Source organism: Azolla caroliniana, unplaced genomic scaffold (genome assembly GCF_043228905.1).
Source record: "Azolla caroliniana isolate FFs.n. ecotype wild unplaced genomic scaffold, voAzoCaro1.0.p SCAF_1, whole genome shotgun sequence".
Classification (NCBI taxonomy): domain Eukaryota; kingdom Viridiplantae; phylum Streptophyta; class Polypodiopsida; order Salviniales; family Salviniaceae; genus Azolla; species Azolla caroliniana.
Genome location: NW_028230436.1, coordinates 17540111 through 17568048, shown reverse-complemented (window position 1 = coordinate 17568048; position 27938 = coordinate 17540111).

Below are 27938 nucleotides of genomic sequence, written 5' to 3'. Positions count from 1 at the left end.
TAGAATAATGCAACTAAAAACCTATAAATATGAGGGTATTCTTAGCTATTGAGGAAAAAAGAAGAATAGAAGATCTACAAGAAGAAGTGAGGAAGAAGAAGAAGATTAGAAGAAGTGAGAAGAGAATTAGTAAAAGAAAGAGAGAAGACGGAGAAACTATTTTAGTAATAGTATATTGAAGTAGTTATTTGGGGTTGTTACTCTTGGAGTATAAGAAGATTGGATTCCTTTCTTAATAATATATTCAAGTATTCTTTTCTCTTCCTCTTCTCTTCTCTATCATTTTTCTCTCTCTCCTCATCATTTTGGCGCTCCAGGGAGGGTAGATTCTTTCCGTATCGGAGGGAAGGAAAATTCTGTCCATATTGTTAGAAGGTCTTATTTTTAGCCGATATGGCTTTTCAATTTGCTTTTGCAGGAGATGGGGTCCAAGATGCGGGAGCATTCTTGGCCGCCTTCGAACATCATGCGGTATCAATAGGGAAGATGACAGATTTGGAGAAGCTTCCTCTATTGGTGGCAACATTTTATGGACGAGCAAGGGATTGGTATGAGTCCTTGCCAACTAACCAACAAGTTAATTACCAACTGTTGGTGCAACAATTTAAAGCAAAGTATATTAGACGTCGTAATACAACGGAAGTGTGGGAGGAGCTCTTTCGTTTGCGGATGTCCTCAACAATGGAGTATAACGATTACGAGAGAGAGTTCATTGACCTTTGGACTACATGGATTCGGTTACGTGGGGGTTCAGAGGATGAATGGTTTAAGATGGACCGCTTTAAAGCAGGATTAAGTCCGTACTTTGCGTTGGAAGCAAATCTAAAGAATCCTACGACTTTCCAAGTGCTCATGCAAACTTGTCAAGCTTACAATAGACAAATCATGGTTCTACAAGCAAGAGACAATTCGACCGGTAATCTAATTGCATCCCCTATTCTTAATCAATCATCAATATTGCATGGTGGGCAAGTTTTTCCTAATGTTTTTATGACATCTCCAACAACATATCAAACTAATACCTCCGTATTGCAAGAAACTATTCCACCTAAATTAGAGGGGGATTTCTTTGAGCAATTAAGTCGGTGTTTGGATGAAGTTACTTGACAAATCCAACAAATGCAAGCGAATTTTAATGCAAGTCAAACTCGAGATGCTCCAAGGGAAAGAAGAGTGGTTGTGTGCTACACGTGTGGTGTCGAGGGGCGCATATCAACACGATGCCCTTCACGACGACAAGGTGGTTGGGGTCGAGGCATGCACCAACTACAAGGAAATCAAAACAATAATATTAACCATCTCAAAACGCAAGTGGCAGGAGGGGAAAACATCACAACTCAAATTCCAACAATTCCCCCTAATGTAAATTTTCTTGACTTTATGTATGATACAAATGAAGAATGTGATGTTGCACCCACAAAGAGAACTAGGGAATCACAAAAAAATATAGTAGTGGAAGGAGAGACTAGTAACTCTCGACAAAAGAAGAAGACTAAGGAGACCAACTTGGAGGATGAACCTAGAAAGAAACATTCGCGAAGAAAGATTGAAATTGATGATATGCCGATGGGGAAAGGTGTGGAACCGTTCGATCTCAAGCAAGAGCTAATCTCTAGTGGACCGCGCATCACTTGGCCACAACTTCTCCAACTTTCCCCATCACTACGCAAGGAGTGGGGATGCCTATTGAGCATACGAAAGAGCGTAAGGACATTACATTATGCAAGAGTTGTGCATGTAAAAGATTGAAAGGATATTCGACCAACTATCCAGGTAACCATCAAAGATTTTTTAATTAAGGATGACTTGGTAGATAGTGGTGCTAGAATAAGCCTTATATATGAGGGGGGGTTTGGTTCCTTGTTTGGGAATTATAGAGGATGTGGTGATTGAATGTTTTGGTATATCTATTTCCATGGATTTTCATGTCATACCTCTGAAAGGGCCATCTTATTCCTTAGTATTAGGAAGACCTTGGATGCAAGAGTTAAATGTAATCCAGGATTGGAGTAATGGCATCATGACCTTATCACCATCGAAGGGGTTCAACATCTTTTACGACATGCATCTACAACGAGTAATTAAAGGTGAAAAGGAGAAAGAATCGTCTTCCTACAATAGCGAGCGAGAAAGGGAAATTTTATCAAGTGATGAATCCTCGTTGGATTGAGAGGAAAATACATCCTATGTGGTGTCTAAGGACGAAGGAGAAGGCATTGAATAAGAAAGCATTATCACCTTGGAGGAGAAAGAGAAGATGATTTCCAAAGACATCCAAGGAGAAGAACGTCAAAGGTTTATTTCTCTTATTTTTGAGTTTCCAAAATGATTCAAAAATGACTATTCGCAGATAAGAGGACTAGACGTCATCAAGCATCACATCAATTTAAAGGAAGTGTACTGGTTGCTCAAAAGCTTCGCTGATTAGGTATGGTAAAAAAGGAAATTCTTTTAAAAGAAGTCAATGCATTGTTGAGAGCGGGTTTCATTCACCCCGTGGAGGATTCTGAGTGGGTGTCACTAGTTGTTGTGGTTCCGAAAAAGAATGGCAAGTGGCGGGTATGCGTCGACTTCAAACCCTTGAATGCTTCTACCAAACGAGATCATTGTCCACTTCCTTTCCAAGATGAGATTTTGGATGAGATTGCTGGGCACGAGCTATACACCATTTGTGATGGTTACTCTGGTTATTTTCAAATAAGAATCGTCGAAGAAGACCAAAGAAAAACAACATTTATTACTCCTTGGGGTTGTTTTGCATATAGGTGTATGCCCTTTGGATTAACTAATGTTGTCTTTACTTTTAATCATTTGGCTATTCATGTATTTCAACCTTTTTTGGGAAAGTTTGTAAGGGTGTTTATCAATGATTTTGCTATATATAGCAAAAAGATTGATCATCTAGAGAAGGTGCGGGCAGCTTTCAAACAACTCGATGAGTGCAAAGGACAACTCAACCCTGACAAGTGTCGCATTGGTGAGAAAGAGGTGGTGATGCTTGGGCATGTGGTATCTCTTCAAGGAATCAAGGTGGATCCATCAAAGATTAAGGCACTAGAAGATCTACCTTACCCAAACGATATTAAGTCATTGGAAACATTTGTACAAAAGGTGTGTTATTTTGAGAGGTTCATCCATATGCTAGCCCAAGTACTTTATCCGTTTAGAGTCATCCTACGCACCAATGTCTTTGTGTGGAGTCCTTTTCTAGAAGAAAAATTTAATACAATAAGAGATCTATTATGAAAGCTCCTATCCTCAAGCCTCCAAATAGTAGTTCCACTTTCTTCCTCTCTCTTAGTGTTAGTTCCCATGCTATTGGTGCTATTCTTATGCAACAAGATCCTCATAATAAACTTATGCATAGAGAAGTGGATGTTAACCCTACTTTATGCATGCAAAAATTTTAGGAGTTTTCTAATTTCCCAACACTTTGTAATCATCACTAGTATGCCCTTACTACCATATATTCTCCAACATGTTAGTCTGTCAGCTAGGATTATGAAATGGGCTCTCCAATTAGTTGAATATGATTTTGAGGTTAAGCTTGAGACTACCATGTGTGCGGAGTTGGAGGATCTTCTCACTTTTAGAGAAAACCTTCGTGAGGAGGAATTGATAAAGATAAGAGAAGCTCTTCCTGAACTAGATATGGAGGATGCTTTTATGTTATTTTTTGATGGAGCATTTCGTAAGGTGACGCATTCGGCGGTTGGGGGCCTCATTATTAGAGACCCTAATGGAGAGACCGTGCACACAGAGGGTATTATTTTATCCAATGCCAATACCAACAATGAAGCAAAGTATGCCACTTTGTGCTATGGCCTTCGAATTTGTAAGGTGAGAGATATTAGAAGATTGATCGTAAAAGGTGATTCCCTTTTGGTTATCAAACAAATTCAAGGAGTGTGGAAATGTCAAAGTGATGGTTTACGTACGTTTTTTAAGGAGGCACTAACTTTAATTAAGTGTTTTCATAAAGTTCAACTAAAACATGTAAGTTGTTTGGACAATAAAGAGGCTGATGCACTTGCTCAAGGTCAACTAAAGATATTGAAACTTGAGACGATATGCGTTTTGGAATAGTGTAAAGATGCGACATCTCTTATGGAGGTATGTGAGTTTCTTGATGGTGGTGATTTTCCTAAAGGTTTAAATTCTACACAAAGAAAACGATTGGTAGTGAGAGCATACCAATTTATGATGGTGGATAAGCACTTATATCATAAAGGCAAAGATGGTGTTTTACGACGAGTGCCTATTAAGGAGGAAATTGTGGAGATCTTACAAAAGATGCATGAGGAGGCTTGTGGAGGACATTTTTCTCATGATATCAGGTTGAGAAATTTTTTATTAATAGGTTTTACATGGCCTTCTATTCACAAAGATATTCATGAATGGTGCAAGTCGTGTGATGCTTGTCAAAAGGCAGGAAGAAGACATCTTCAAGCAAGCCCCTTGCATCCTATTGTGGGTTTTGCTCCCTTGGAAAAATGGGGAATTGATGCAGTGGGTGCCCTTCCAAGAACCCAAAGCGGTAAAGAATTCATATTGGTAGCTACTGATTACATGACTAAGTGGGTAGAAGCAATAACAACATCCTCGATTAAAGCAAGGGATGTGGCCCAATTCATCTACTGTAATATTTGTACAAGATTCGGTGTACCGCTAGAGATTGTATCTGATCACGGTCCAAGTTTTCGTGGTGAAGTGTTGGCTTGCTTATTAGAAAGGTTAAAGATTAAACATAGGTATTCTACTCCTTATTATCCTCAAGCTAATGGAGCAGTCGAAAAGGTAAATGGTATTTTGGTTAAAAATCTTCAAAAACTTGTAACAAATAGAATAAGAACATGGGATGAGTTCCTTGATTATGCTCTATGGGCCTATCGTATATCATATAAGTCATCCACAGGTTTTACACCTTTCTTCTTATTGTATGGATAAGAAGCTTTATTTCCGATCGAACTTCAAGTTAGAATAAATGGACTCTTAAGAGCATCTCTACGTGATGAAGAATGTTTCATGATGGATAGGTTGTCACAAAACCATATTCTACAATATTCAAGGGAGGAACCAGTAGAGCATTATATACAATAGGCTTGGAGGAGGAAGAAGTATTATGATAAAAGGTCAAGAAAAGATACTTTTTCAAAAGGATCTCTTGTCCTTCGCTACGACAATCGTTTTGACAATATAAAAGGACAAAAGGTGATAAATCGTTGGGAAGGACCTTTTGTGGTGCACGATTGCTTTGACAATGGAAGTTATTAACTCAAGAACATGGATGGGACTCTTCATGAACTACGTGTGAATGGATGACGCCTAAAGAAGTACGTGAATCAGGGACACACCTACATTTCTATAATGGATAAGGACATTCAAGAAAATGATCATGGGGAACAAGAAGTGGATTTGTCCCCAAGCATATTCCCCAACTAATTCATGATCCTCCTATATTTGGCAATAGGAGAGATTATAATATCGTTGCCATGTTTTAAATTTTTGTTTTTGTAGGAGTGTGAGTATTTTTCCCATTGCTTAACGTAGGTTTTTTCTCACACAATAATTTGTTACATTTTTAGTATGTATACTCCTTCTTTGTCTATAGCCTACCATAAGGCGAAGGAGTTTTTTGCATTTTCATTTTAGGCTCACCATAAATGGTTCGCTCAACAAGCAAGGAGGGGGGCTAAATGTGAAGTCAATTTGTGCTATAAGAAAAGACCATGGCAAATACATCGAATGCTAAGGTTTATAAGAATAAAGCACAATGTGAAAGGTTCAAGAGTTAAAAGAATAATGAAATTGAAGGGATATGAAGTTAGAGGCGTTTTCCAAAAGTAGAAAAAGCAAGAGAAAAGAAAAAAAGGGGAAAAAACGCATAATTAGGTGTGCCGGCCGCTCTTGGTTAAGGTTGACGGGTATTGTTTCTACATCTCCCTCCGGTTCTTGTTCTTGTTCTTGCTTTGAGGCTTGCGTGGATGCATTTTTTTTGGATTTTCGTCTCTTACACGTAGTCGTGGGGAGGCCTTGGTCGTGACACTTTAAGTTATGAGCTACTCTTTGAGCTTGTGTGATGACGTTGGCGCCAACCGTTGATGGTACGATAAATAATAGATTTGCGCCAATACTTTTCCTTTTTTTCTGGGCAATTAGGTACACGATGCTTCTCTTTGGAACCACTCGATAAGGTCATGTGACTGTTGGGTGAGACTTGGCACTGGTGGTTGTGGGGGTGTTTTGAGTGAGGGGTGTCGTGGTCGTCGTGCCATCTGGTTGTAGTATTCATGTTTGGTTGGGCACTCGCTAACCATGTGTGGGCCTTGGCAATTGAAACCTTTCAATTCTGGCCTCCTTAGACCACTATTGTTGCGATATCCCGTCGACGGCCCCTGTTGCTCTCCTCTCAAGACGTAGACTGGTATTTGGTCGCCTTCGAAGTCGACAAAGTGGGAGAGCACCTCTTCTTCAACACCATACCCCTGGTATGCTTCATATTCGGGGGTGCCCCCCCCCCCCCCCCCCCCCCCCTCCCCCCCCCAACCCGAGTTTGGTTATCGGTGGTATATTCTAGTTCGGCGAGGTGAGTGCCGATACGCGGTAGTGGGGGTTGTTGGGGTAGTATTGCTGGTAGTTGTGGGTGGCTAAACGATGGAGGTGATCCGTTTGGGGCTTGCCAACAGTTCTCTTGAGAATGCATCACGAAAGCTTTGTACCACCTACAGTATTGCGGCCGTCGTTGGTGGAGGAGGGGACACTCGTGCCCTATGTGATGGCCATGGCATACTATACACCTTACATTTTCTCTTTGGGCGTATGCTTGGGGTCTTTCTATACGGGGTGGTCTCGGTGGCATGGTTAGAGTGGGATCTGAGGGCTTCTCACGGTTGTTTGTAGGCGCTTGAGTGGGTATCTATAACCCGCTCATTGAATCCTCGAAGGTCATCACTACCGTGCAAGCTTCAGCAAATGACCAACACATCGTGGCAATCAGGAAGTTTTGGAGCGTCGAATCGAACAACCCATTGATGAAGCGGCTCATCAATTTGTTGTCCGACATCTTGTTGCTCGGACTACAACGATGGTGCAGGCTTTTCGTGCGACGTATGTAGTCCCTGACCGTTTTGTTCGCTTCTTGCTTGAGGGTGAAAAGTTGGTCAATCGGGTTCCATTTATTCCCTTGACGAGTGAAGTTTATCAAGAAATCTTTGATGACATACTCGAAATCCGCGACGATGTCTTCATTCAAGGTTCGAAACCAAATTCCGGCCTGGTCATCAAGTGTAAGCCCAAATGCGGCTACCTTGGTGATCTCTGTGAGGGGTTCATAAGCGCGACAGATCTGTTTGAACCTCTTGACGTGATCATAGGCGTCACCGAAATCGAGAAAACGGGGTACTAGTTTAAAAATGGAAGCACTCTTCCCGCTGTCATTTGTAGGGTTTCTCGAATGGTCTGTGGGTGCTCGCTCTTTTTCCATCAATGCCACGAGACTTTGGATGGATTGTAACGCTAGTGCGAGTTCGGCGTTTGGGGATGTCGAGGCAGTTTGGTCAGGAGTTGGGGTCGTGTCCATATGTGGTGGTGTCGGGTGTCATTGCGTGTGGGCTTCGTTTGGACTGTCGCCCGTTGTGCTCGAATGCAGCGCGGGGCTGCGCTCACGGCCTCGACGATGCGTATGTGATGATGCTTCTAGGAGGTGAAGTTTCTGTTGCACTCATGCGAATCTGTCTTTCCTTTTTGCCAAAGCAGCTTTGATATCTCGGGTGATGCTTTCCGGTTGTCCTCCTTTCGCGAGTTGTACCGTCCAGATATTGATTTCTTGTTCTATCACCTGTAACTCTTGTGCGGCATCCCGTATGTGTCGCTCTACGTTGAGTGGGTCTGCCATTGGGCTCTCTTGTAGTGGGGGCATGGTGAGAGGTGATTTAGTTGCTGGGCTCAATGGGAGGTTCATGTTTGGTAGTGTCCCCGGAGTTGACCACCCTCTGTGGTATTGAGTTGGGTTAGATGGGTCAGCACCGTGCGTTTGGTTGGTTTGGGTGGACTCTTCCTGGCGTGTGGGTCGGGTTTTGAACATCTCTGTCCATGAGGATCCGGGAATGTTTTCTTGTCAAGCTTTTGTAGGTTCGTTGAACTTTGAACCTATCGTCGAATGATGAGGGTTCGTCAAATGGTGAACCTTCGTCAAATGATGAACCTTCATCGAATGAAGTGAACCTTCGTCGAATGATGAACCTTCATCGAATGATGTGAACCTTCGTCGAATGATGAACCTTCGTCGAAGGATGCTTCTCTTATCGAACTCTGTTCTTTCGACGAACTTTGAATATTTTGGCGCCAATGGTCGTTTCGTGTCCCATGGGATGATCGTAATCCGCGAGAATTGCGGTGGTTATGCTTTCCCTGTAACGGCTTAATCTCCACAATGTTTAGTGTTAACCGAACGAATAGCTTGTTGATGTCCGGGCAATTAAGAGGGGGTAGTTCAAAACTTCTTTTAAAAACAAAAAATTAACTTAATTAAACTATGAATTAGTGAGAAAAAACAGAAAATCAACTTAATTGAACTATGAATTAGTGAGAAAAAATAGAAAATCAACTTAATTAAACTATGTGAGAAAAAACAGAAAATAGTGGTTCCCTTTTCAATTTCTTCCTTCGTTAAGTGGGTTGCCTACGAGTTTTTGACTACTCGAAATAGGCTTCAAGCATCGGTCGTATCCTTGGCAGCGGTGCCAAATAGATGTGAAGGATCTATGTATCGATGGAGTAAGCTCCTCAATGTCGTGGCGAGATTCAGACCAGCGTATACCCTCTTGATGGCGAATCGGGTGGAGATGGTTGTCAAGCACCTCCGAGCCTCACACTCAACAACTAATAGATGATTAGGCACAATATCTCTCTCACTCTCTCAAGCTCGCTCTCATAAACAATGGGGTAATGAATGTAGACAACACGATTAATGAATATATTTATTAACCCTCTTTGCTAAGAGGTCTAGCACCAACAAGGAAGAGAGATTAATGTTCTCTAACTAAACACTTCACTAATCTCTCTTAAGCTTACAGGTTACAAGAAAGAGGAGAGGAAGCTTCTAGCTCTTAATCACTTAGGAGATCTTTACAAATGGGAGAACCCCCACAAAGCCACCACCATCTGGTTTATATAGCATTTACATTTAGGGTATGGACCTTTCACATTTCGATGTCCTTTAGCCCTCTTTCCTCTTGTCATTCCCTCTATGTAGGTCCTTTAGCCATACTATGTCCTTGTTGATGCGCTCTTCTTCACGACTGGTCGTGGTGCTATCCAAGGGCTAAACAATGGAGGATGAGGTGGGTCGGCATGCAATGGAGGCGGCCGGCAAGATTAGAATCGAGGGCACTAAGGCGGTGTTGACAGCAGTTCTGGACCCTCCTCCATAAGCAGGGGGAGTCAAGTCAGAGCCGGAAACTGATAGTCGAAAATCGACACGGAATGCTATTGTAGGTTTTAGGGTTAGGGTTAACATTTATGATAATCATGACGATTGATGATAAAATTAGACATGGTGGGTGTGATGACGATGGATAGTATGATGGCGAGAGAGATCATGACGATGTTGACAAGTGATTGAGAAGCATTACGGGGTGGGGGGTGGTGCCTAGAATGGCTCCACCCCCCTCCCAAGGGGGTTCAACCTTAAGGGGAGAGAGAGGAAAAGAGATGACAAAGAGAGAGAGAGAGAGAGAGAGAGAGAGAGAGAGAAAATGATTATTCATGTTTCATTCATTCCCCATAAGGGGTTAAATAGTACAAGAGGGGGTAGATACATAGGGGTGTAAGCCCCCTCGAGCATTCATACTGGACACTCACTCACACCTCCTCGTATCCATCCACATGCACACACGTGTGCATGTGTTCACATATGTATAGACTCACAACTACATTTATGCCCCCTACACATACACAACAACATCATGATAACATTCGACCCTCGCTCATCACACTTGACTCTCCGTACATCTCATATAGGGTAACAAATGCTAGTACTGTGGCAAGAAAGGCCACAGAGAGAGTGAGTGCTAGAAGAAGTATGCTGATTCGGATAAATCCAAATCTGGCAAAGACGATCGGGAAAACTGGCAAAGCTCAAACTACGCAGAAGGACCAGAAGGATTTGGAATCGGGAAGACCGGTAAAGGGCCAACCTTCGTGATGAAGAAGACTACTTCCAAATCAAAGGAAGTATGGTATGTTGATTCCGGAGCGTCCAACCACATGACGAGCCATGAAGAGTGGTTCTCCTTTTTGGAGAAACCGGAACAACCGGGGATCGTCGAAACCGGAGATGACACCCCTCACTCGATTGTGCATGTCGGAGAAGTCCCTTTAAGCCATGTCAGACAAAAGGGGAAGCTGATGAACGTACTACACCTTCTGACTATCACAAAGACCCTGGTGTCAGTTGGACAAATCGTCAACCAAGGGATGTAGGTGTGGTTTATGCACCTCGGGTGCTTCATCGAGGAAGAAGGTTGGATAATCGCGCAAGGGCACAGGGAAGGGAGGATGTTCATCCTCAATACAAATGACCTCGGCACCACCATGTTTGCCAAAGGATAGAAGATTGAATCAAACATCTATCTCTGTCATAAGTAGATCAGCCACGTCAACTATCGGAGGCTTCAAGATCTGCAATCAAAACCAGTTGTGTTCGGGTTGCCAATATTTAGTGGCCGGAAGGCCCAAATTTGTGAAGCCTGCCAATCAGGAAGCAACACTGGCTTCCATTCCCCATCAAATGAAACCAGAGCCGTAACAAGCTTGATCTAATCCATTTGAATGTATGGGGACCGTCACAGAACGTTAGACTTGGCAGGAGTCGGTATTTCGTCTCCTTACTCGACGACTACAGCTGGCACACAGGGATCTACCTCATTGAGAAGAAAAGCGAAGGCTTCGATTGTTTCCAGAACCTTCAAAGCTTAGTTGAAAGGGCAACGGAGAGGAAGATCAAGTGCCTGCGGTCGGATGGCGGAAAAGAATACTTTTCCGGCCAAATGAATTGTTATCTGCAACATAACGGAATTTGGAGAGAATTCAGTTGTCGATACTCACCGGACAAAACAGTGCGGCCAAGAGAAAGAACCATTCGATTGTCGACGCGGCAAGGGCAATGCTAGAGGAGAAGACCATGCCCAAATTCTACTTGGCTAAGGCGGTCTAGACAACCTTCTACATCCAAAACCGAATCGGGGATAAGGTGTTAGCACACAAGTTGTATTTTGGGCGGAAGCCAAATTTGAGGCACCTTCAAATCTTCGGCAACATAGCATATGTGCATGTACTGGATGAGAAGTGGAGGAAGCTGGATCTGAAGTTGGAGAAGTGCATCCTAGTTGGTTGCTTGCATGAGAGAAGGGACCGAGGAGATGGTTCATGCGCAAAGAGAAGGGGAAGAAGAAGATGCCAGAATACAATACCGACAGTGATCAGAGCGAATCTGACCCCGGAAAGGGAGAAGGCAGATCTTCAGAAATGAAGCCCGAACCGGCCAACAAGGGCCTCAAACCGGGCAACTTGCCAGAAAAACCCTGTCAAGAGGTATGGTTATAATCAGTACATGGCGCAACAATATGTGTACATGACTAAGGTGGCAGAAGTGCGTGAGCTGGAGAGCTACGTAGAAGCGGCAAAAGACGCAAATTGGCGTGCTGTTATGGAGGAAGAAACGCGACCACTTGATGCCAATGGCACATGGGACCTGGTTGATCCTCCCCGATAGTGTAAACCGATTGGTTGTAAATGGGTATATAAGATGACGTACAATGCCGACGGTTCGGTCAACCGGTACAAGGCTCGGTTAGTGGCAAAGGGATACGCACAGACCCACGGAATCGACTACGACGAGACCTTTGCTTTGGTAGCGAAGATGACGACAATTCATGTGGTACTGGCTATTCTTCACCAAATGGACGTGAAGAATGCATTTCTTCAAGGTGATCTTGATGAATGGGTCTATATGATTCAACCCCCCAGTTTCCAATCAGAGATGAACAAGTCGATAGTGTGCCGACTCAAGAAGTTGCTTTACGGTCTGAAACAAGCCCCCCAAGCTTGGAATGTGAAGATCACACACCAGTTGTGTAAGATGGGGTTTGTGGCCTCTAAGTCCGACTCTTCACTGTTCATCCGGAACGGACCAGACGGTCTAGTTTTTATTTTGCCTTATGTAGATGATTTAGTCATCACCGGACCCAGAGTCGATGCAATCGGCCAAGTGAAGTCCCAGTTGTCAAATGCATTTGAAATGAAGGACCTGGGGAACCTTCATTACTTTCTTGGTATCAAGGTGATCTGAACCCCCAATGGCATATTGCTCTCACAAAGACACTATGTGTTGAATATGATGTACAAGTTCGGCATGATCGAATGCCAACCGATCTCTACACACCTAGACCGGAACCTGAAGCTACGTCTAGACTCCGGCCCGGCCTGCAATCAAAAATGGTTCCGACAAATTGTCGTAAGCCTCATATATTTGACAATCACTCAACCCGACATGAGGTACCCTATCGGAGTGATCAGCTAGTTCATGCAGAAGTCATCCGTTGAGCACCTTCAGTGCCCACACTCGATACTCCGATATGTTAGCGACACGAAGGACCGACGACTGTTATACCGACACGGTATAGATGGGAAGCTTGTTAGATATACCGATGTCGACTGGGCTGGTGATGCATCGGATCGCCGATCCAACTCCGGTTACATGTTTTCTCTTGGTAGTGTAGCTGTTGCGTAGAGTAGCAAAAAGCAGCCAACAATTGCTCTGTTTAGCACTGAGGCTGAATATCAGGGCGCTACCGTTGCCACCTGTGAAGCCATCTAGCTTCAGCGACTACTGCGAGACCTCCGGATTGAGGTGCCGACCCCGATCCTGATTTATTGTGACAACGTAAGCAGCATACAACTCACCAAGAACCATGTATTCCATGCTCGGACAAAGCACATAGAAGTGCATTACCACTTTGTTCATGAGCGGGTCCTGAATGGTGAATTTGAACTTTTTTATGTTCACACGGATCGGCAGGTTGCCGGCATCTTCACCAAGCCGCTCGGATTGGAGATGCTCGGCATTCAACATCTCGATGTGCCGCACTTGAGAGAGAGAACAAGAACATGAATGGGAACAGATGGCACTGGACAAGGAGCCAGAGAGGAGGAAAGAACCAAGGGGGGAGATGAGCAAATAAAGGAAGATGAGCCGATTGAAGGAGTCGGAACATCCGAACAAGTCGGAGCAAACGACAACGACGGTAGTGTCAAGAAGGACAGATCCGACTAGAAGAAGGCCAAGACCCGGACGTGGTCCAATGTGGTGAAGGGCTTAGAAACGGAAAATGAATCGGAGGCAACCGATTCGAACAAGAGCTGGAAGGAATCGGAGGAAGTGGATTCAGTTCAAGATTCGGAGAAGCTAGATCAACTAAAGGCCAAGCGGACGAGAAGGCAGTAGAAGTCGACACTGACACGGAGGAACCGATGGGTCGAGAAGCGCCGGAGTCATAGCAGCGAAGGTGCTGAGATGGGCCTGTTGAGTAGACAAGCCGACCAAGGAGGTCGAGGTGCACAATACCAGACGGGTCGCAGGAAGTGGAACCAGACCAGACGAGGAGCGCAAGCAAGGCCGGAGGACGTCAAAAGGAGTTGGAGGAAAGGACCGGTTACTGCAAATATTGACATCACGATCCAACCTCAAGTTGAGCTTGAGGGGGAGTGTTGAGCGAGCAAGCTCAACCGGATCGGGATCGGCTGAATAAGCCAAAGCTAGATTGGAGAACCGGATCGGTGTTCGGATGATATCCGAAACCAGGAGCCGGATCGGAGAGCCAAATTAGATTGAAACTAGTAGGCCGTTAGGGGCTTACGGATCCAGGCAAGTACGTAGGCATATTTTTGGGAACACCTGCCTATATTCGGCAAGAACTAATGCAAAAGTATTTAACTAATTCTAATATATATTTTTCTACTTGGCAAAATGAATACTGCTGACTCATCAATTTGCTACGTCGATCCGACTCCAACTCTTATATACTTTAGAACATTGTCGACTCTGACCCTTTCACACTTGTCCGATTCCGACTTCCTAACCTTTTAGCTTACCGGCTAACAAACTATAAATTTCATGACTAGCCACCACAGTAAAAGGTAACGAAAATGCATCCGTTACTATTGCAGCATTGAGCTTCTTGTAGTCAACACATACCTTGATCTTTCCATTCTTTTTGGGCATGACTACTATATCACTCAGCCAAGTAGCCTTCTTGACCGGTCGATTGAAACCGATTCTTAGCAGTTTGTCGACTTCTTCTTTTACTTTCACTGCATAGTTCGGAGTTAATTGATACCGCCACTGTTGAACTGGCTTCACATTTCTATGCAAATTAATCTGATGCTGACAAAATGCCGGGTCGAGCCCCTTCATATCTTTGAACGACCACACAAACACATCTTTGTATTGTCGTAGCAGTTCGGTCAATTTTTCCTTTTCAGCCGACTGCATTTCCTTCGATATAAGGATTGTCTTTGGCTCGGCTTCATTGTCAGTTAAATTTAACTCTTCTAATGTTGAGGCCTGTACCCGTTGGGACTCTTGCATTTCCCTTTCCATTACTTCCTGTTGTAGATGTAACTCCTTTAGGGTTTTATCATCAACCCGAATCTCCTCCTCGTTAGCCAGTCAGTTATAGGGTCGGGAAGTCGGAATCAGACAAGAGGGTCGGAGTCAATGATGTTCAAAAGTATGTTCAAAAGTATAGAAGAGTCAGAGTCGGATATACACATCGAATTGATGAGTCAACACTATTCATTTTGCCAAGTAGTAAAAATATGTATTAGAATTAGTTAGACAGTTTTGTAATAGTTCTTGCTAAATATAGGCAAATGTAATCTTGGAAAGAGACTCTATATTGGTATTAATATAAGTTATTAGTTAGAGTAATTCTATAACACCTTTGCATTCACAAGTGGAAGGATTGCACATTCCACTTATAGATTCCTTTTATAATCTTGTGATTTTAGACAATTTCCAAAAACTTGATACACTAGTATCACATGTTTTAAATAGCATGTAAATTTTGCTAATTTTTTGAGATTTAACAAATTTCAAAATGATAATTTCTAAAATTGAAATAGATTCCTTTTATAATCTTGTGATTTTAGACAATTTCCAAAAACTTGATACACTAGTATCACATGTTTTAAATAGCATGTAAATTTTGCTAATTTTTTGAGATTTAACAAATTTCAAAATGATAATTTCTAAAATTGAATAGTTTAGGGATAATGTTTAAATGTTGATGGTTTGCAGATATGAAATGTAGTTAACTTAAAGAAAATCACAATTATGGTAAACTCAAGGCACAAGTTAAGATTAATGGTTTCACCGTCTTGAGAAGATTAAGGTTACATCTATTGTTAGACTTGAAAATGTTTTAAGTATAAAAGGTAATATTGCAATCCTTAATGTCATCATCTATAAATTAGTGCTCATTAACATCCATAAATTCACAACTCAAGAAATGTAAACAATATTCATAAACAATTTTGATAAATCCACAACTCCTAAAATGTAGACGATATTCATAAATTGTCAAACTTTAGATGTGAACATTAATATATCAATTTGAACATAACACATAGTTATCAAGGTATCTACAATGCTATAATCTCCTTCCTTATAAGAATTCCCCTTCAAAATTTGTGAAGTAAATGGCATTTGCAAAGTTCAATTACCATCAACACGATTATTAATGGTTTTCTTCTAATAAATGAAGCACATATTTACCATAAGGTATCTTGTTGTGCAACATACATCTTTAAAAAACCTCTTTTATTTGAAAAACAACAAGAGTTTTAAACATGAACACGATATGTTGTATTGAATTGAACTCTATACAATATATTGAATTCATGTTCAAAGTTTTTTTACCGGATTTAAAAAATAATAATAATAATAAATTAAGCTTGAGTTCATAGAAAAACCAGATTTTTCATCACAATTCAATACAATGTATCGAGTTCATGTTTAAAGTAATTTTTTCTAATTTTTAAAAACACATTTTCAATTTGTTTCAATTGTTTTTATTTTTTTTCAATTTCTTTTATTTATTTTTATTTTTTATGGAAAAAATAATAATTTTAAACATGAACTCGATACATTGTATCGACTTGTGATAAAAACTCTAGTTTTTTCATCACTTATTAAAGCTCAAAAACAAAATTCTAAGACAGAGACGAAATTAGTACTAAGAGAGAAATATTAGTACTAAGAAGAATTTAAGGTGTAGAACACTTGAGAAAAGAAGAGAGGGAGAGACTGAGAGAGAGAGAGGGACTGAGAGGGAATGATGATGACATGATTAATCTACGGCGTATCGAGTTGATGTTTAAAGTTTTATTTTGGATTTTTTTATTTAAATAATTACATTTTTTCCAATTTTATTTTGGTATTTTGTTTTTTTTCTAAAAAACTTTGAGCTTTAATAAGTGATGAAAATAATATACATTTTATGTAGTGCAATGTATGGTCTAACGGTCAAGAGCTTGACCCATGTAGCATAAGGTCATGGGTTCGAGTCCTACCATATCATGACATGAACTAAGTTAACTTTTTTACATGAACTCGATACGACGTATCGAGTTCATGTTTAAAGCTTTATTTCGGATTTTTTTTTTAAAATAATTACATTTTTTCCTATTTTATTTTGGTATTTTGTTTTTTTTCTAAAAAACTTTAAACTTTAATAAGTGATGAAAATAATATTTTATGTATTGCAATGTATGGTCTAACGGTCAAGAGCTTGACCCATGTGGCATAAGGTTATGGGTTAGAGTCCTACCATATCATGACATGAACTAAGCTAACTTTTTTACATGAACTCGATACGCCGTATCGAGTTAATGTTTAAAGTTTTATTTTGGATTTTTTTTTTTAAATAATTACATTTTTTCCAATTTTATTTTGGTATTTTTTTTTTTTCCTAAAAAACTTTGAGCTTTAATAACTGATGAAAATAATATACATTTTATGTATTGCAATGGATGGTCTAATGGTCGGGAGCTTGACCCATGTAGCATAAGGTCATGGGTTCAAGTCCTACCATATCATGACATGAACTAAGCTAACTCTTTTACATGAACTCGATACGCCTTTTCAACATGAACTCGATACGGCGTATCAAGTTCATGTTGAAAAGCTAACTTTTTTACATGAACTCGATACAGCGTATCGAGTTCATGTTTAAAGTTTTATTTTGGATTTTTTTTAAAAAATAATTACATTTTTTCCTATTTTATTATGGTGTTTTGTTTTCTTTCTAAAAAAAATTTAAGCTTTAATAAGTGATAAAAATAATATTTTATGTATTACAATGTATGGTCTAATGGTCAAGAGCTCGGCCCATGTACCATAATGTCATGGGTTTGAGTCCTGCTATATCATGACGTGAACTAAGCTAACTTTTTCACAAGAACTCGATACGGCGTATCGAGTTCATGTTTAAAAGCTAACTTTTTTATATGAACCTGATACGGCATATCGAGTTCATGTTTTACATGAACTCGATACGACGTATCGAGTTCATGTTTAAAGTTTTATTTCGGATTTTTTTTTTTAAATAATTACATTTTTTCCTATTTTATTATGGTGTTTTGTTTTTTTTCTAAAAACTAATTGAGCTTTAATAAGTGATAAAAATAATATGTTATGTATTGCAATGTATAGTCTAATGGTCAAGAGCTTGACCCATGTAACATAAGTGCTGGGAGACAGGTCCCTTCGGATGGGAAGGGAGAAGAACAGTGCCGACGAACAAACTCAGCCGAGGCCGAAACGGTATGAGGAGCACCCGGCTACGGAGAGCCGGATGATATAGGCCCGGTGTGAACCGGATGAGTAGTACCCGGCTACGGAGAGGTGGATGATACAGGCCTGGTGTGAACCGGATGAGTAGTACCCGGCTACGGAGAGCCGGATGGTGCAAGCCCGGTGTGAACCGGATGAGGAGTACCCGGCTACGGAGAGCCGGATGGTGCAGAACCGGTATGAACCAGAGGAAGAGACATATTCGTAAATATGTTTCTGAGAGCCCATTGTGGCTACATTTGTAAATAGCCGAAAAGTCATATTAGTATAAATATGACTTAGGGCAAACTTTTAAGTAGTTGCTGTCATTTTTTTTGTTGGTGTAAGAAGAAGAAGAGAGAGCACGTAACGTTGTATAGAGAGAGAGAGAGAGAAAGAGGTCGTTGCCTCCGTGAACTCACTGTATTGTACATTCATACATAGTGACAGTTTGCAGCCTGTGGGCTGCCGTGGTTTTTCCCCCTAGGTTGGGGTTTGCCACGTTAACCTCCTGTGTATCTTCCTCTCCTTTGTGTCGCGCTTCATTTCTCGTTTTCTGTGTATGAAAAGAATCTCGGTTGTGGCCGAGCGTTGCGCATAAGGAACGCCAAGTTCTCGTCAAGTGGTATTAGAGCTAATCGACACAGAAAAATGGACGAATCGTTTGGCGGCATGTTCAAGCTCACCGGCTCCAAGTATTCAGTGTGGAAGTCGAAGATGAGGGACATGCTCGTGGTTAAAGACCTTTGGCTGCCGGTTCAGTTCGGGGACAAGAGACCGGACAAAATCGACGCCGTGATATGGGAGGTGATGCACATGAAGACAACGGCGTACATACGGTGCTTCATCGACATGAGCCTGTACAACAACTTCAATGAAGAGAGCAAGGCTCATGAGCTCTGGGAGAAGATCGGCATAATGTTCCAAAACAAAAATGCTGTCAATCAGGTTTCGGTATTCCGGAAGCTAGTAAGACTCCGGTACCAAGATGGCTCCAGCATGGCGGAGCACATGAATACCTTCCAGGGGCTGATACACCAGGCAACGTCATTGGAAGTACCTCTTGCCGACGAGGTACTAGCGCTACTCCTGCTCGGTTCCCTCCCGGATAGCTGGGAGACGTTGGTTGTCACTTTGGGCAACGCCGGGCCGGAAGGAACACGGTTATCCCTAGCAAGAGTAAAGTCGAGCTTGCTAGATGAGGAGGCGCGTCGGAAGGATAAAGATACGAGCTCCGACTCCAAAGCGCTCCTTACCGAATCGGAATGCGGAAGACATAGAAACCGTAGTCCTCAGAACCGGGAGAAGTCGGGGACACGGTCAAAGTCAAGGGGGAGGCCTACCTGCTTCTATTGTCGGCATTTCCGTAAAAACAAGGAAACCGACGGTACCGATTCGAAGCAAACCCTAGACTGGAACGGTAAAGACCGGAACGGTAAAGACCGGAGGGGGCCGGACCGGAAGGGAACAACGACAATCGCGGCAAGTGAAGAAGAGTTGATGCTCATCACCGAGGAGAGTGAAATAAACCTTGCCGGCGACGAGATGACCTGGGTGGTAGACTCCGGAGCGTTGTTCCACCTTACCCCGGACCGGAAATGCTTCTCATCCTACTCAGCCGGTGATCACGGCTGTGTCCGGATGGGGAATGAAGGAACATGCCGAATTGTCGGCATAGGAGACGTGTGGCTGACAACACCAACCGGATGCAAGTTGCTGCTGAAGGATGTCCGACACGTTCCGAAAGTTCGTTTGAACCTGATATCAGCCGGTCGGCTAGATGATGAAGGCTACACGGGTAGCATCCGGAACGGTGTCATGAAGTTCAGCAAAGGGAGCCTGATTGTGGCTCGGGCCCGGAAGGTAAACACGTTGTACTTGATGAATGCCCGGTTATGCCCGGAAGAAGTGAACGTGGCATCCGAAACTGCCGGTGAGCTGTGGCACAAGAGGCTGTGTCACATGAGTGAGAAGGGAATGAAGAGGCTTGCAGACGACAACCTCATTCCAGTGAAGAACGTGCACTTAGAGAAGTGCATTGATTGTCTGGCCGGTAAGCAGAACTGGACCTCCTTCTGACCAAGGCCACCGATGAGACGTATTGCACCACTGGAGTTGGTGCATACGGATGTGTGTCAGGTAGACACGAAGTCACATGCCGGAGCGCAGTACTTCGTGACGTTCATAGATGACCACAGCCGGAAGCTATGGGCCACACCACTGAAGACGAAGGATCAGGTGCTATCCGTCTTCAAAGAGCTCCACGCGAGAGTGGAAAGAGAAACCGGTCGGAAGCTGAAGGTAGTTCAAGCAGATAACGGAGGAGAATATCGGGGGCAGTTCGAGGAGTACTGTCGCACGAAGGGAATCCGGCTCGAATTTACTGTGCCGAAGACGCCGGAACTAAACTGTTGGGATTTCGGTCCCTCCGGATGGGATGTCCGGATGATGAAGAGTACCCGGTTACGGAGCCGGATGAAGAGTACCCGGATACGGATCCGGAAGATGAAGACCCCGGTTACGGAGCCGGATGAAGAGTACCCGGATACGGATCCGGAAGATGAAGACCCCGGTTACGGAGCCGGATGAAGAGTACCCGGATACGGATCCGGATGATGAAGACCCCGGTTACGGAGCCGGATGAAGAGTACCCGGATACGGATCCGGATGCGGGGACATATTTGTGAATATGTTTGCTAAGAGCCCTTGTGGCTATATTTGTAAATAGCCCGAAAGTCATATATGTATAAATATGACTTAGGGCAAACAGTTTATGTTGTTGCTCATTTTTCCCATGCGAAGTGAGAGCAGCCGAGAGAGAGAGAGAGATAGAGCGCGAGAGAGACGAAGAGGTAGACGCCTCTGTGTACTTCCGCCGCCTGTGGCGAGGACAGCGAGCTCAAGGTCGTTGCCTTGCAGCTCGCTATTGTATATTTCTCTGTGCATAGTTTGGTTCGGAGTCTCGCACTCCCGTGGTTTTTCCCGTATAGGGTTTTCCACGTTAATCCCTGTGTATCGCGTCTTTCTCTGTATTTCCTATTTTCTGCTACATTGATCCGCGATTAATCGGTTGTGGCCGAGTGAAGAAGGTGAATCCAAGCGGTGATTCCTCACAAACTGGTATCAGAGCGACTGTTGCAGAAAATGGAAGGCGGCGGCAGCGGGCAGCCGATGATGATGGTGCTGAATGCACAGAATTACGCCGACTGGAAGATCAAGATGGAGGATCTTCTGATTGTTCGGGACCTGTACGAACCGATTGACAGGTCGGAAATACCGAAAGGGGTACTTGAGTCGGAGTGGAAGCTCCTGAACCGGAAAGCCGTAGCGACGATCCGACAATACGTCGATGTAAGCGTCCTACAACATGTGGCGAACGACACCAACGCATACGAGATGTGGAAGAAGCTGTCGGGCCTCTATGAGAGGAAGAATGCGTTGAACCGGACCTCCCTGATGAGGAAGATTGTGAATCTCAAGTACCGGGACGGCGAGAGTATGGTGGAACACGTAAGCACGTTCATGGGATTCGTGAACCAGCTTGCGGCGATCAAGTTCCCGTTGGAGGATGCAATGCAAGCCATCATCCTGATGTGTACATTACCGGACAGCTGGGAGAACTTGGTGGTGACTCTCAGCACCTCCTGCACGGAAGACAACTTGTCCCTACAAACGGTAAAGACAAGTATTTTGAACGAAGAAGCGCGTCGGAGAGACAAAGAACCGGCCTCCGACTCGAAGGCGCTGCTTACCGAATCGGAACGGGGAAGACACTGGAACCGGAGTCCGCAAAGACGGGAGAAGTCGGGGACCCGGTCGCAGTCAAGAGGAAGACCCACATGCTTCCACTGTGGGAAGCCGGGGCACTTCCGAAAGAATTGTCGGCATTACCGAAAAGACAACGGAGCCGACGACACCGACTCGAAGAAGTCACCGGAGAGAAACGGTGCATACCGGGGAGCCACGGACCGGAGAGGTTCGGATCGGCGAGGGCAGGACCGGAAAGGAACAACGGCACTCGCGGCAAGTGAGGAAGAAATCATGCTCATCACCGAAGAAGGTGAACTAAACATTGCCGGCGATGAGACGACCTGGGTGGTCGATTCCGGAGCATCGTTCCACCTGACCCCGGAGAGAAGATACTTCTCATCCTACACAGCCGGTGAGCATGGCTGTGTTCGGATGGGAAATGAAGGTACGTGCCGGATTGCCGGCATAGGAGACGTGTGGTTAACAACCCCGACCGGATGCAAAATGCTGCTGAAGGATGTCCGACACGTTCCGGAGGTTCGATTGAACCTGATTTCGGCCGGGAGGCTAGATGATGAAGGCTACACGGGTAGCATCCGGAACGGTGTCATGAAGTTCAGCAAGGGGAGCTTGATAGTGGCTCGGGCCCGGAAGGTCAACACACTGTACCTGATGAATGCCTGGTTATGTCCGGAAGAGCTGAATGTGGCAGCCGACACTGCCGGTGAGCTGTGGCACAAGAGACTGTGCCACATGAGTGAGAAGGGGATGAAGAGGCTTGCAGAAGACAACCTTATCCCAGTGAAGCATGTGCACCTGGAGAAGTGCACCGATTGCCTGGCCGGTAAGCAGAACCGAACCTCCTTCCACTCAAGGCCACCGACGAGACGTAGCGCACCATTGGAGTTGGTGCACACTGACGTGTGTCAAGTAGAGACGAAGTCACATGGCGGAGCCCAGTACTTCGTGACATTCATTGATGACCACAGCCGGAAGCTGTGGACGGCACCGTTGAAGACAAAGGACCAAGTGTTGTGCGTCTTCAAAGAACTCCACGCGAGAGTGGAAAGGGAATCCGGCAAGAAGCTGAAAGCGATACGAGCGGATAACGGAGGGGAATACCGGGGGCAGTTCCAGGAGTACTGTCGCTCGAAGGGAATCCGACTCGAGTTTACTGTGCCGAAGACGCCGGAACTGAACGGGCTGGCCGAGAGGATGAACCGGACCATAATGGAGAGGGTCCGGAGTATGCTGGCACATGCGAAATTACCCAAGGGATTTTGGGCTGAGGCAATGTCGACGGCGACATATGTGATAAACAGATCACCCTCAGTACCTTTGGACGGAGACACGCCGCAGAGAGTGTGGACCGGTAAGGAAGTATCCTACCGGCATCTGAAGGTGTTCGGGTGTCTCGCATACGTGCATGTGGCAAAGGACCGGAGAGGAAAGCTAGATCCAAAGACCCGGCCATGCATATTCCTCGGTTACGGCGACGACGAGTTCGGCTACCGAGTATGGGACCCGGTTGACAAGAAGATATTCCGGAGTCGTGATATCATCTTCATGGAGAACAAGACACTCGCTGACTGGGAGTCGGAGAAGAAGATGAAGAGCTCCAAGTCGACCGGTGAGGATCAACTCTACGAGGAGCAGTCCCGACCGGCAAGGGACCGGTTAGCACTCGAGGACCCGGCCGAAGACGGTGAAGAAACAGAACCGGCCGAAGAAGATGAAAATGATACCGGAACCGGCCCCGATCCCGAAATGGATTCGGATGAAGAAGAAGAATCGGAAGAACCGGTTACCGAAGCTCCCGAACGGAGATATCCTCTAAGAGAGAGGAGAGCCCCCCGGAGATTTCCGGAACCAGAGCACGTGCTGCTAACCGACGAGGGGGAGCCGGAGAGCTTTGAAGAAGCAAAGCATGACACCCAGAGCCGCAGGTGGTTGAGTGCCATGCAGGACGAGATGGATTCCCTGCATGAGAACCACACATATGAACTTGTGGAGTTGCCGAAAGGAAAGCGGGCACTTCGAAACAAGTGGGTGTTCAAGCTGAAACCGGGAGATGCCGGAAACCCCCCGAGATACAAAGCCAGGATCGTGGTGAAGGGGTTTCAGCAGAAGAAGGGCGTCGACTTCGACGAGATATTTGCCCCGGTAGTGAAGATGACCTCCATCCGGACGGTGCTGAGCATAGCGGCAAGCATGGACCTCGAGGTAGAACAGATGGACGTGAAGACGGCATTCCTTCACGGTGACCTCGAAGAAGAGATCTACATGCAGCAACCGGAAGGATTCGAGAAGAAAGGGAAGGAGCACCTGGTATGCCGGTTGAAGAAGAGCCTTTACGGACTGAAGCAGGCTCCCCGGCAATGGTACCGGAAATTCGACTCCTTCATGACCGACGAAGGGTACCTCAAAACGCAGTCTGACCACTGCGTGTTTGTGAAGAAGTTCGAAGGAGGAGACTTCCTAATACTCCTCCTGTACGTGGACGACATGTTGATCGTCGGACGGGACCAGGTCAAGATACGGATGCTGAAGAAGGCTCTTCACCGAACCTTCTCAATGAAGGACTTGGGTCCGGCGAGGCAAATACTAGGGATGCACATCATCCGGGACCGGAGCAAGAAGCAGTTGTGGCTGTCACAAGAGAAGTACGTGACAAAGGTGCTTCAACGGTTCAACATGTCGGAAGCAAGACCGGTCGGATCAACCCTACCGGCAAACTGCAAGTTGTCCAGCAAGCAAAGTCCCAAGACAAAGGCTGAAAAGGAGGATATGATGAAAGTGCCGTATGCCTCAGCTGTCGGGAGCCTGATGTACGCCATGGTGTGTACGAGACCGGACATCGGATACGCAGTCGGAGTGGTGAGCCGGTACATGAGCAATCCCGGCAAAGAGCATTGGAACGCGGTCAAGTGGATACTTCGATACCTGAAGGGCACGGCAAACGTGTGCCTCCGATTCGGTTCCGGTAAACCCGAACTCGACGGTTTCACCGATTCGGATATGTCGGCTGATGCAGATACCAGCCGGTCCACATCAGGGTATGTGATGACGTATGCAGGGGGAGCCGTTTCGTGGCAGTCGAGGCTGCAGAAGACGGTTGCGTTGTCAACCACGGAGGCGGAGTACATGGCAGCTATTGAAGCCGGCAAGGAAATAATATGGATGAAGGACTTCATTAGAGAGCTCGGAATCCGGCAGGAGGAGTACCGACTCTACTGCGATAGTCAGAGTGCCATCCACCTTGCAAAGAACGCGGCCTACCATTCCCGGACGAAACACATCCAGCGTAGATACCACTGGATCCGGGAAAGGATAGAAGACAAGGAGTTCGTGCTGACGAAGATCCACACGAACGAGAACGGGTCGGATATGCTGACCAAGGTGCTCACACCCGACAAGCTGGAAACATGCCGGAAGAGGATCGGGTTGGAGAGACATCCCATGCCGAAGTGAAGGGGGAGTTTGTTGGGATTTCGGTCCCTCCGGATGGGATGTCCGGATGATGAAGAGTACCCGGTTACGGAGCCGGATGAAGAGTACCCGGATACGGATCCGGAAGATGAAGACCCCGGTTACGGAGCCGGATGAAGAGTACCCGGATACGGATCCGGAAGATGAAGACCCCGGTTACGGAGCCGGATGAAGAGTACCCGGATACGGATCCGGATGATGAAGACCCCGGTTACGGAGCCGGATGAAGAGTACCCGGATACGGATCCGGATGCGGGGACATATTTGTGAATATGTTTGCTAAGAGCCCTTGTGGCTATATTTGTAAATAGCCCGAAAGTCATATATGTATAAATATGACTTAGGGCAAACAGTTTATGTTGTTGCTCATTTTTCCCATGCGAAGTGAGAGCAGCCGAGAGAGAGAGAGAGATAGAGCGCGAGAGAGACGAAGAGGTAGACGCCTCTGTGTACTTCCGCCGCCTGTGGCGAGGACAGCGAGCTCAAGGTCGTTGCCTTGCAGCTCGCTATTGTATATTTCTCTGTGCATAGTTTGGTTCGGAGTCTCGCACTCCCGTGGTTTTTCCCGTATAGGGTTTTCCACGTTAATCCCTGTGTATCGCGTCTTTCTCTGTATTTCCTATTTTCTGCTACATTGATCCGCGATTAATCGGTTGTGGCCGAGTGAAGAAGGTGAATCCAAGCGGTGATTCCTCACATAAACGGACTGGCCGAGAGGATGAACCAGACCATAATGGAGAGGGTCCGGAGTATGCTAGCGCATGCAAAACTACCCAAGAAGTTTTGGGCTGAGGCACTGTCGACGGCGACATATGTGATTAATAGATCACCCTCTGTACCCTTGGATGGATACACGCCACAAAGAGTGTGGATCGGTAAGGAAGTATCCTACCGGCATCTGAAGGTGTTCGGGTGTCTCGCGTACGTGCATGTAGCAAAGGACCGGAGAGGAAAACTAGATCCAAAGACCCGGCCATGCATATTCCTCGGTTACGGTGACGATGAGTTCGGCTACCGAGTGTGGGACCCGGTCGACAAGAAGGTATTCCGGAGTCGAGATATTATCTTCATGGAGGACAAGACGCTCGCCGACTGGGAGTCGGAGAAGAAGATAATGAACCCTGAGTCGACCGGTAAGGATAGACTCTATGATGAGTAGACCCAACCGGCAAGAGACCGGTTAGCACTCGACGAACCAGCCGGTTACGGTGAGGATACCGAACCGGCAGAAGAAGAAGTAGAGGAAGCTGAGACCAGAACCGGTCAAGACGCCGAATCGGATTCGGATGAAGAGCAAATGGAGGAGCCGGTTACCGAAGCCCAGAGACAGAGATATCCTCTCAGAGAGAGAAGGGCGCCCCGGAGATTTCCGGATTCAAAGCATGTTCTGCTGACCGATGAGGGGGAGCCGGAAAGCTTCGAAGAAGTGAAGGAAGACACCCACAGCCGAAAATGGTTAAGTGCCATGCAGGACGAGATGGATTCCTTGCATGAGAACCATACATACGATTTGGTGGAGTTGCCGAAAGGAAAGCGGGCACTCCGAAACAAGTGGGTGTACAAGTTGAAACCGGGAGATGCCGGCAACCCCCCGAGATACAAAGCCAGGATCGTGGTGAAGGGGTTCCAGCAGAAGAAGGGCGTGGACTTCGACGAGATATTTGCCCCGGTAGTAAAGATGACCTCCATCCGGACGGTGCTGAGTATAGCAGCAAGCATGGACCTTGAGGTAGAGCAGCTGGACGTGAAGACGACATTCCTTCACGGCGACCTCGAAGAGGAGATCTACATGCAGCAACCGGAAGGATTCGTGGAGAAAGGGAAGGAGCACCTAGTATGCCGGTTGAAGAAGAGCCTGTACGGACTGAAGCAGGCTCCCCGACAATGGTACCGGAAGTTCGACTCCTTCATGACCGATCAAGGGTACCACAAGACGCAGGCCGATCACTGCGTGTTTGTGAAGAAGTTCGAAGGAGGGGACTTCCTGATACTCCTCCTGTACGTGGATGACATGTTGATCGTCGGACGGGACCAAGTCAAAATACGGATGCTGAAGAAGGCTCTCAACCGGACCTTCTCAACCAAACTTTCTCAATGCAAGACTTGGGTCCGGCAAGACAGATGCTGGGGATGCACATCATTCGGGACCGGTCAGTGAAGCAATTATGGCTGTCACAGGAGAAGTACGTGACAAAAGTGCTTCACCGGTTCAACATGTCAGATGCAAAACCGGTCGGATCGACACTTCCGGCAAATTGCAAGCTGTCCGGCAAGCAAAGCCCGAAGACGAAAGGAGAGAAGGCAGATATGATGAAGATTCCATATGCCTCTGCCGTCGGGAGCTTGATGTACGCAATGGTTTGTACCCGACCAGACATAGGATACGCAGTCGGAGTGGTGAGCCGGTTTATGAGCAATCCCGGCAAGGAGCACTGGAACGCGGTCAAGTGGATACTCCGGTATTTGAAGGGCACTTCAAATATGTGTCTCCGATTCGGCTTTGGAAAACCTCAACTGGACTGTTTCACCGATTCGAACATGTCGGCTGATGTGGATACCAGCCGGTCTACATTCGGGTATGTAATGACATATGCAGGGGGAGCTGTTTCGTGGCAGTCGAGGCTGCAGAAGACGGTTGCATTGTCAACCACGGAGGCGGAGTACATGGCGGCTGTGGAAGCCGGCAAGGAAATTTTATGGATGAAGGACTTCATTGGAGAGCTCGGTATACGGCAAGAGGAATACCGACTCTATTGCGACAGTCAAAGTGCCATCCACCTTGCTAAAAATGCGGCCTACCATTCCC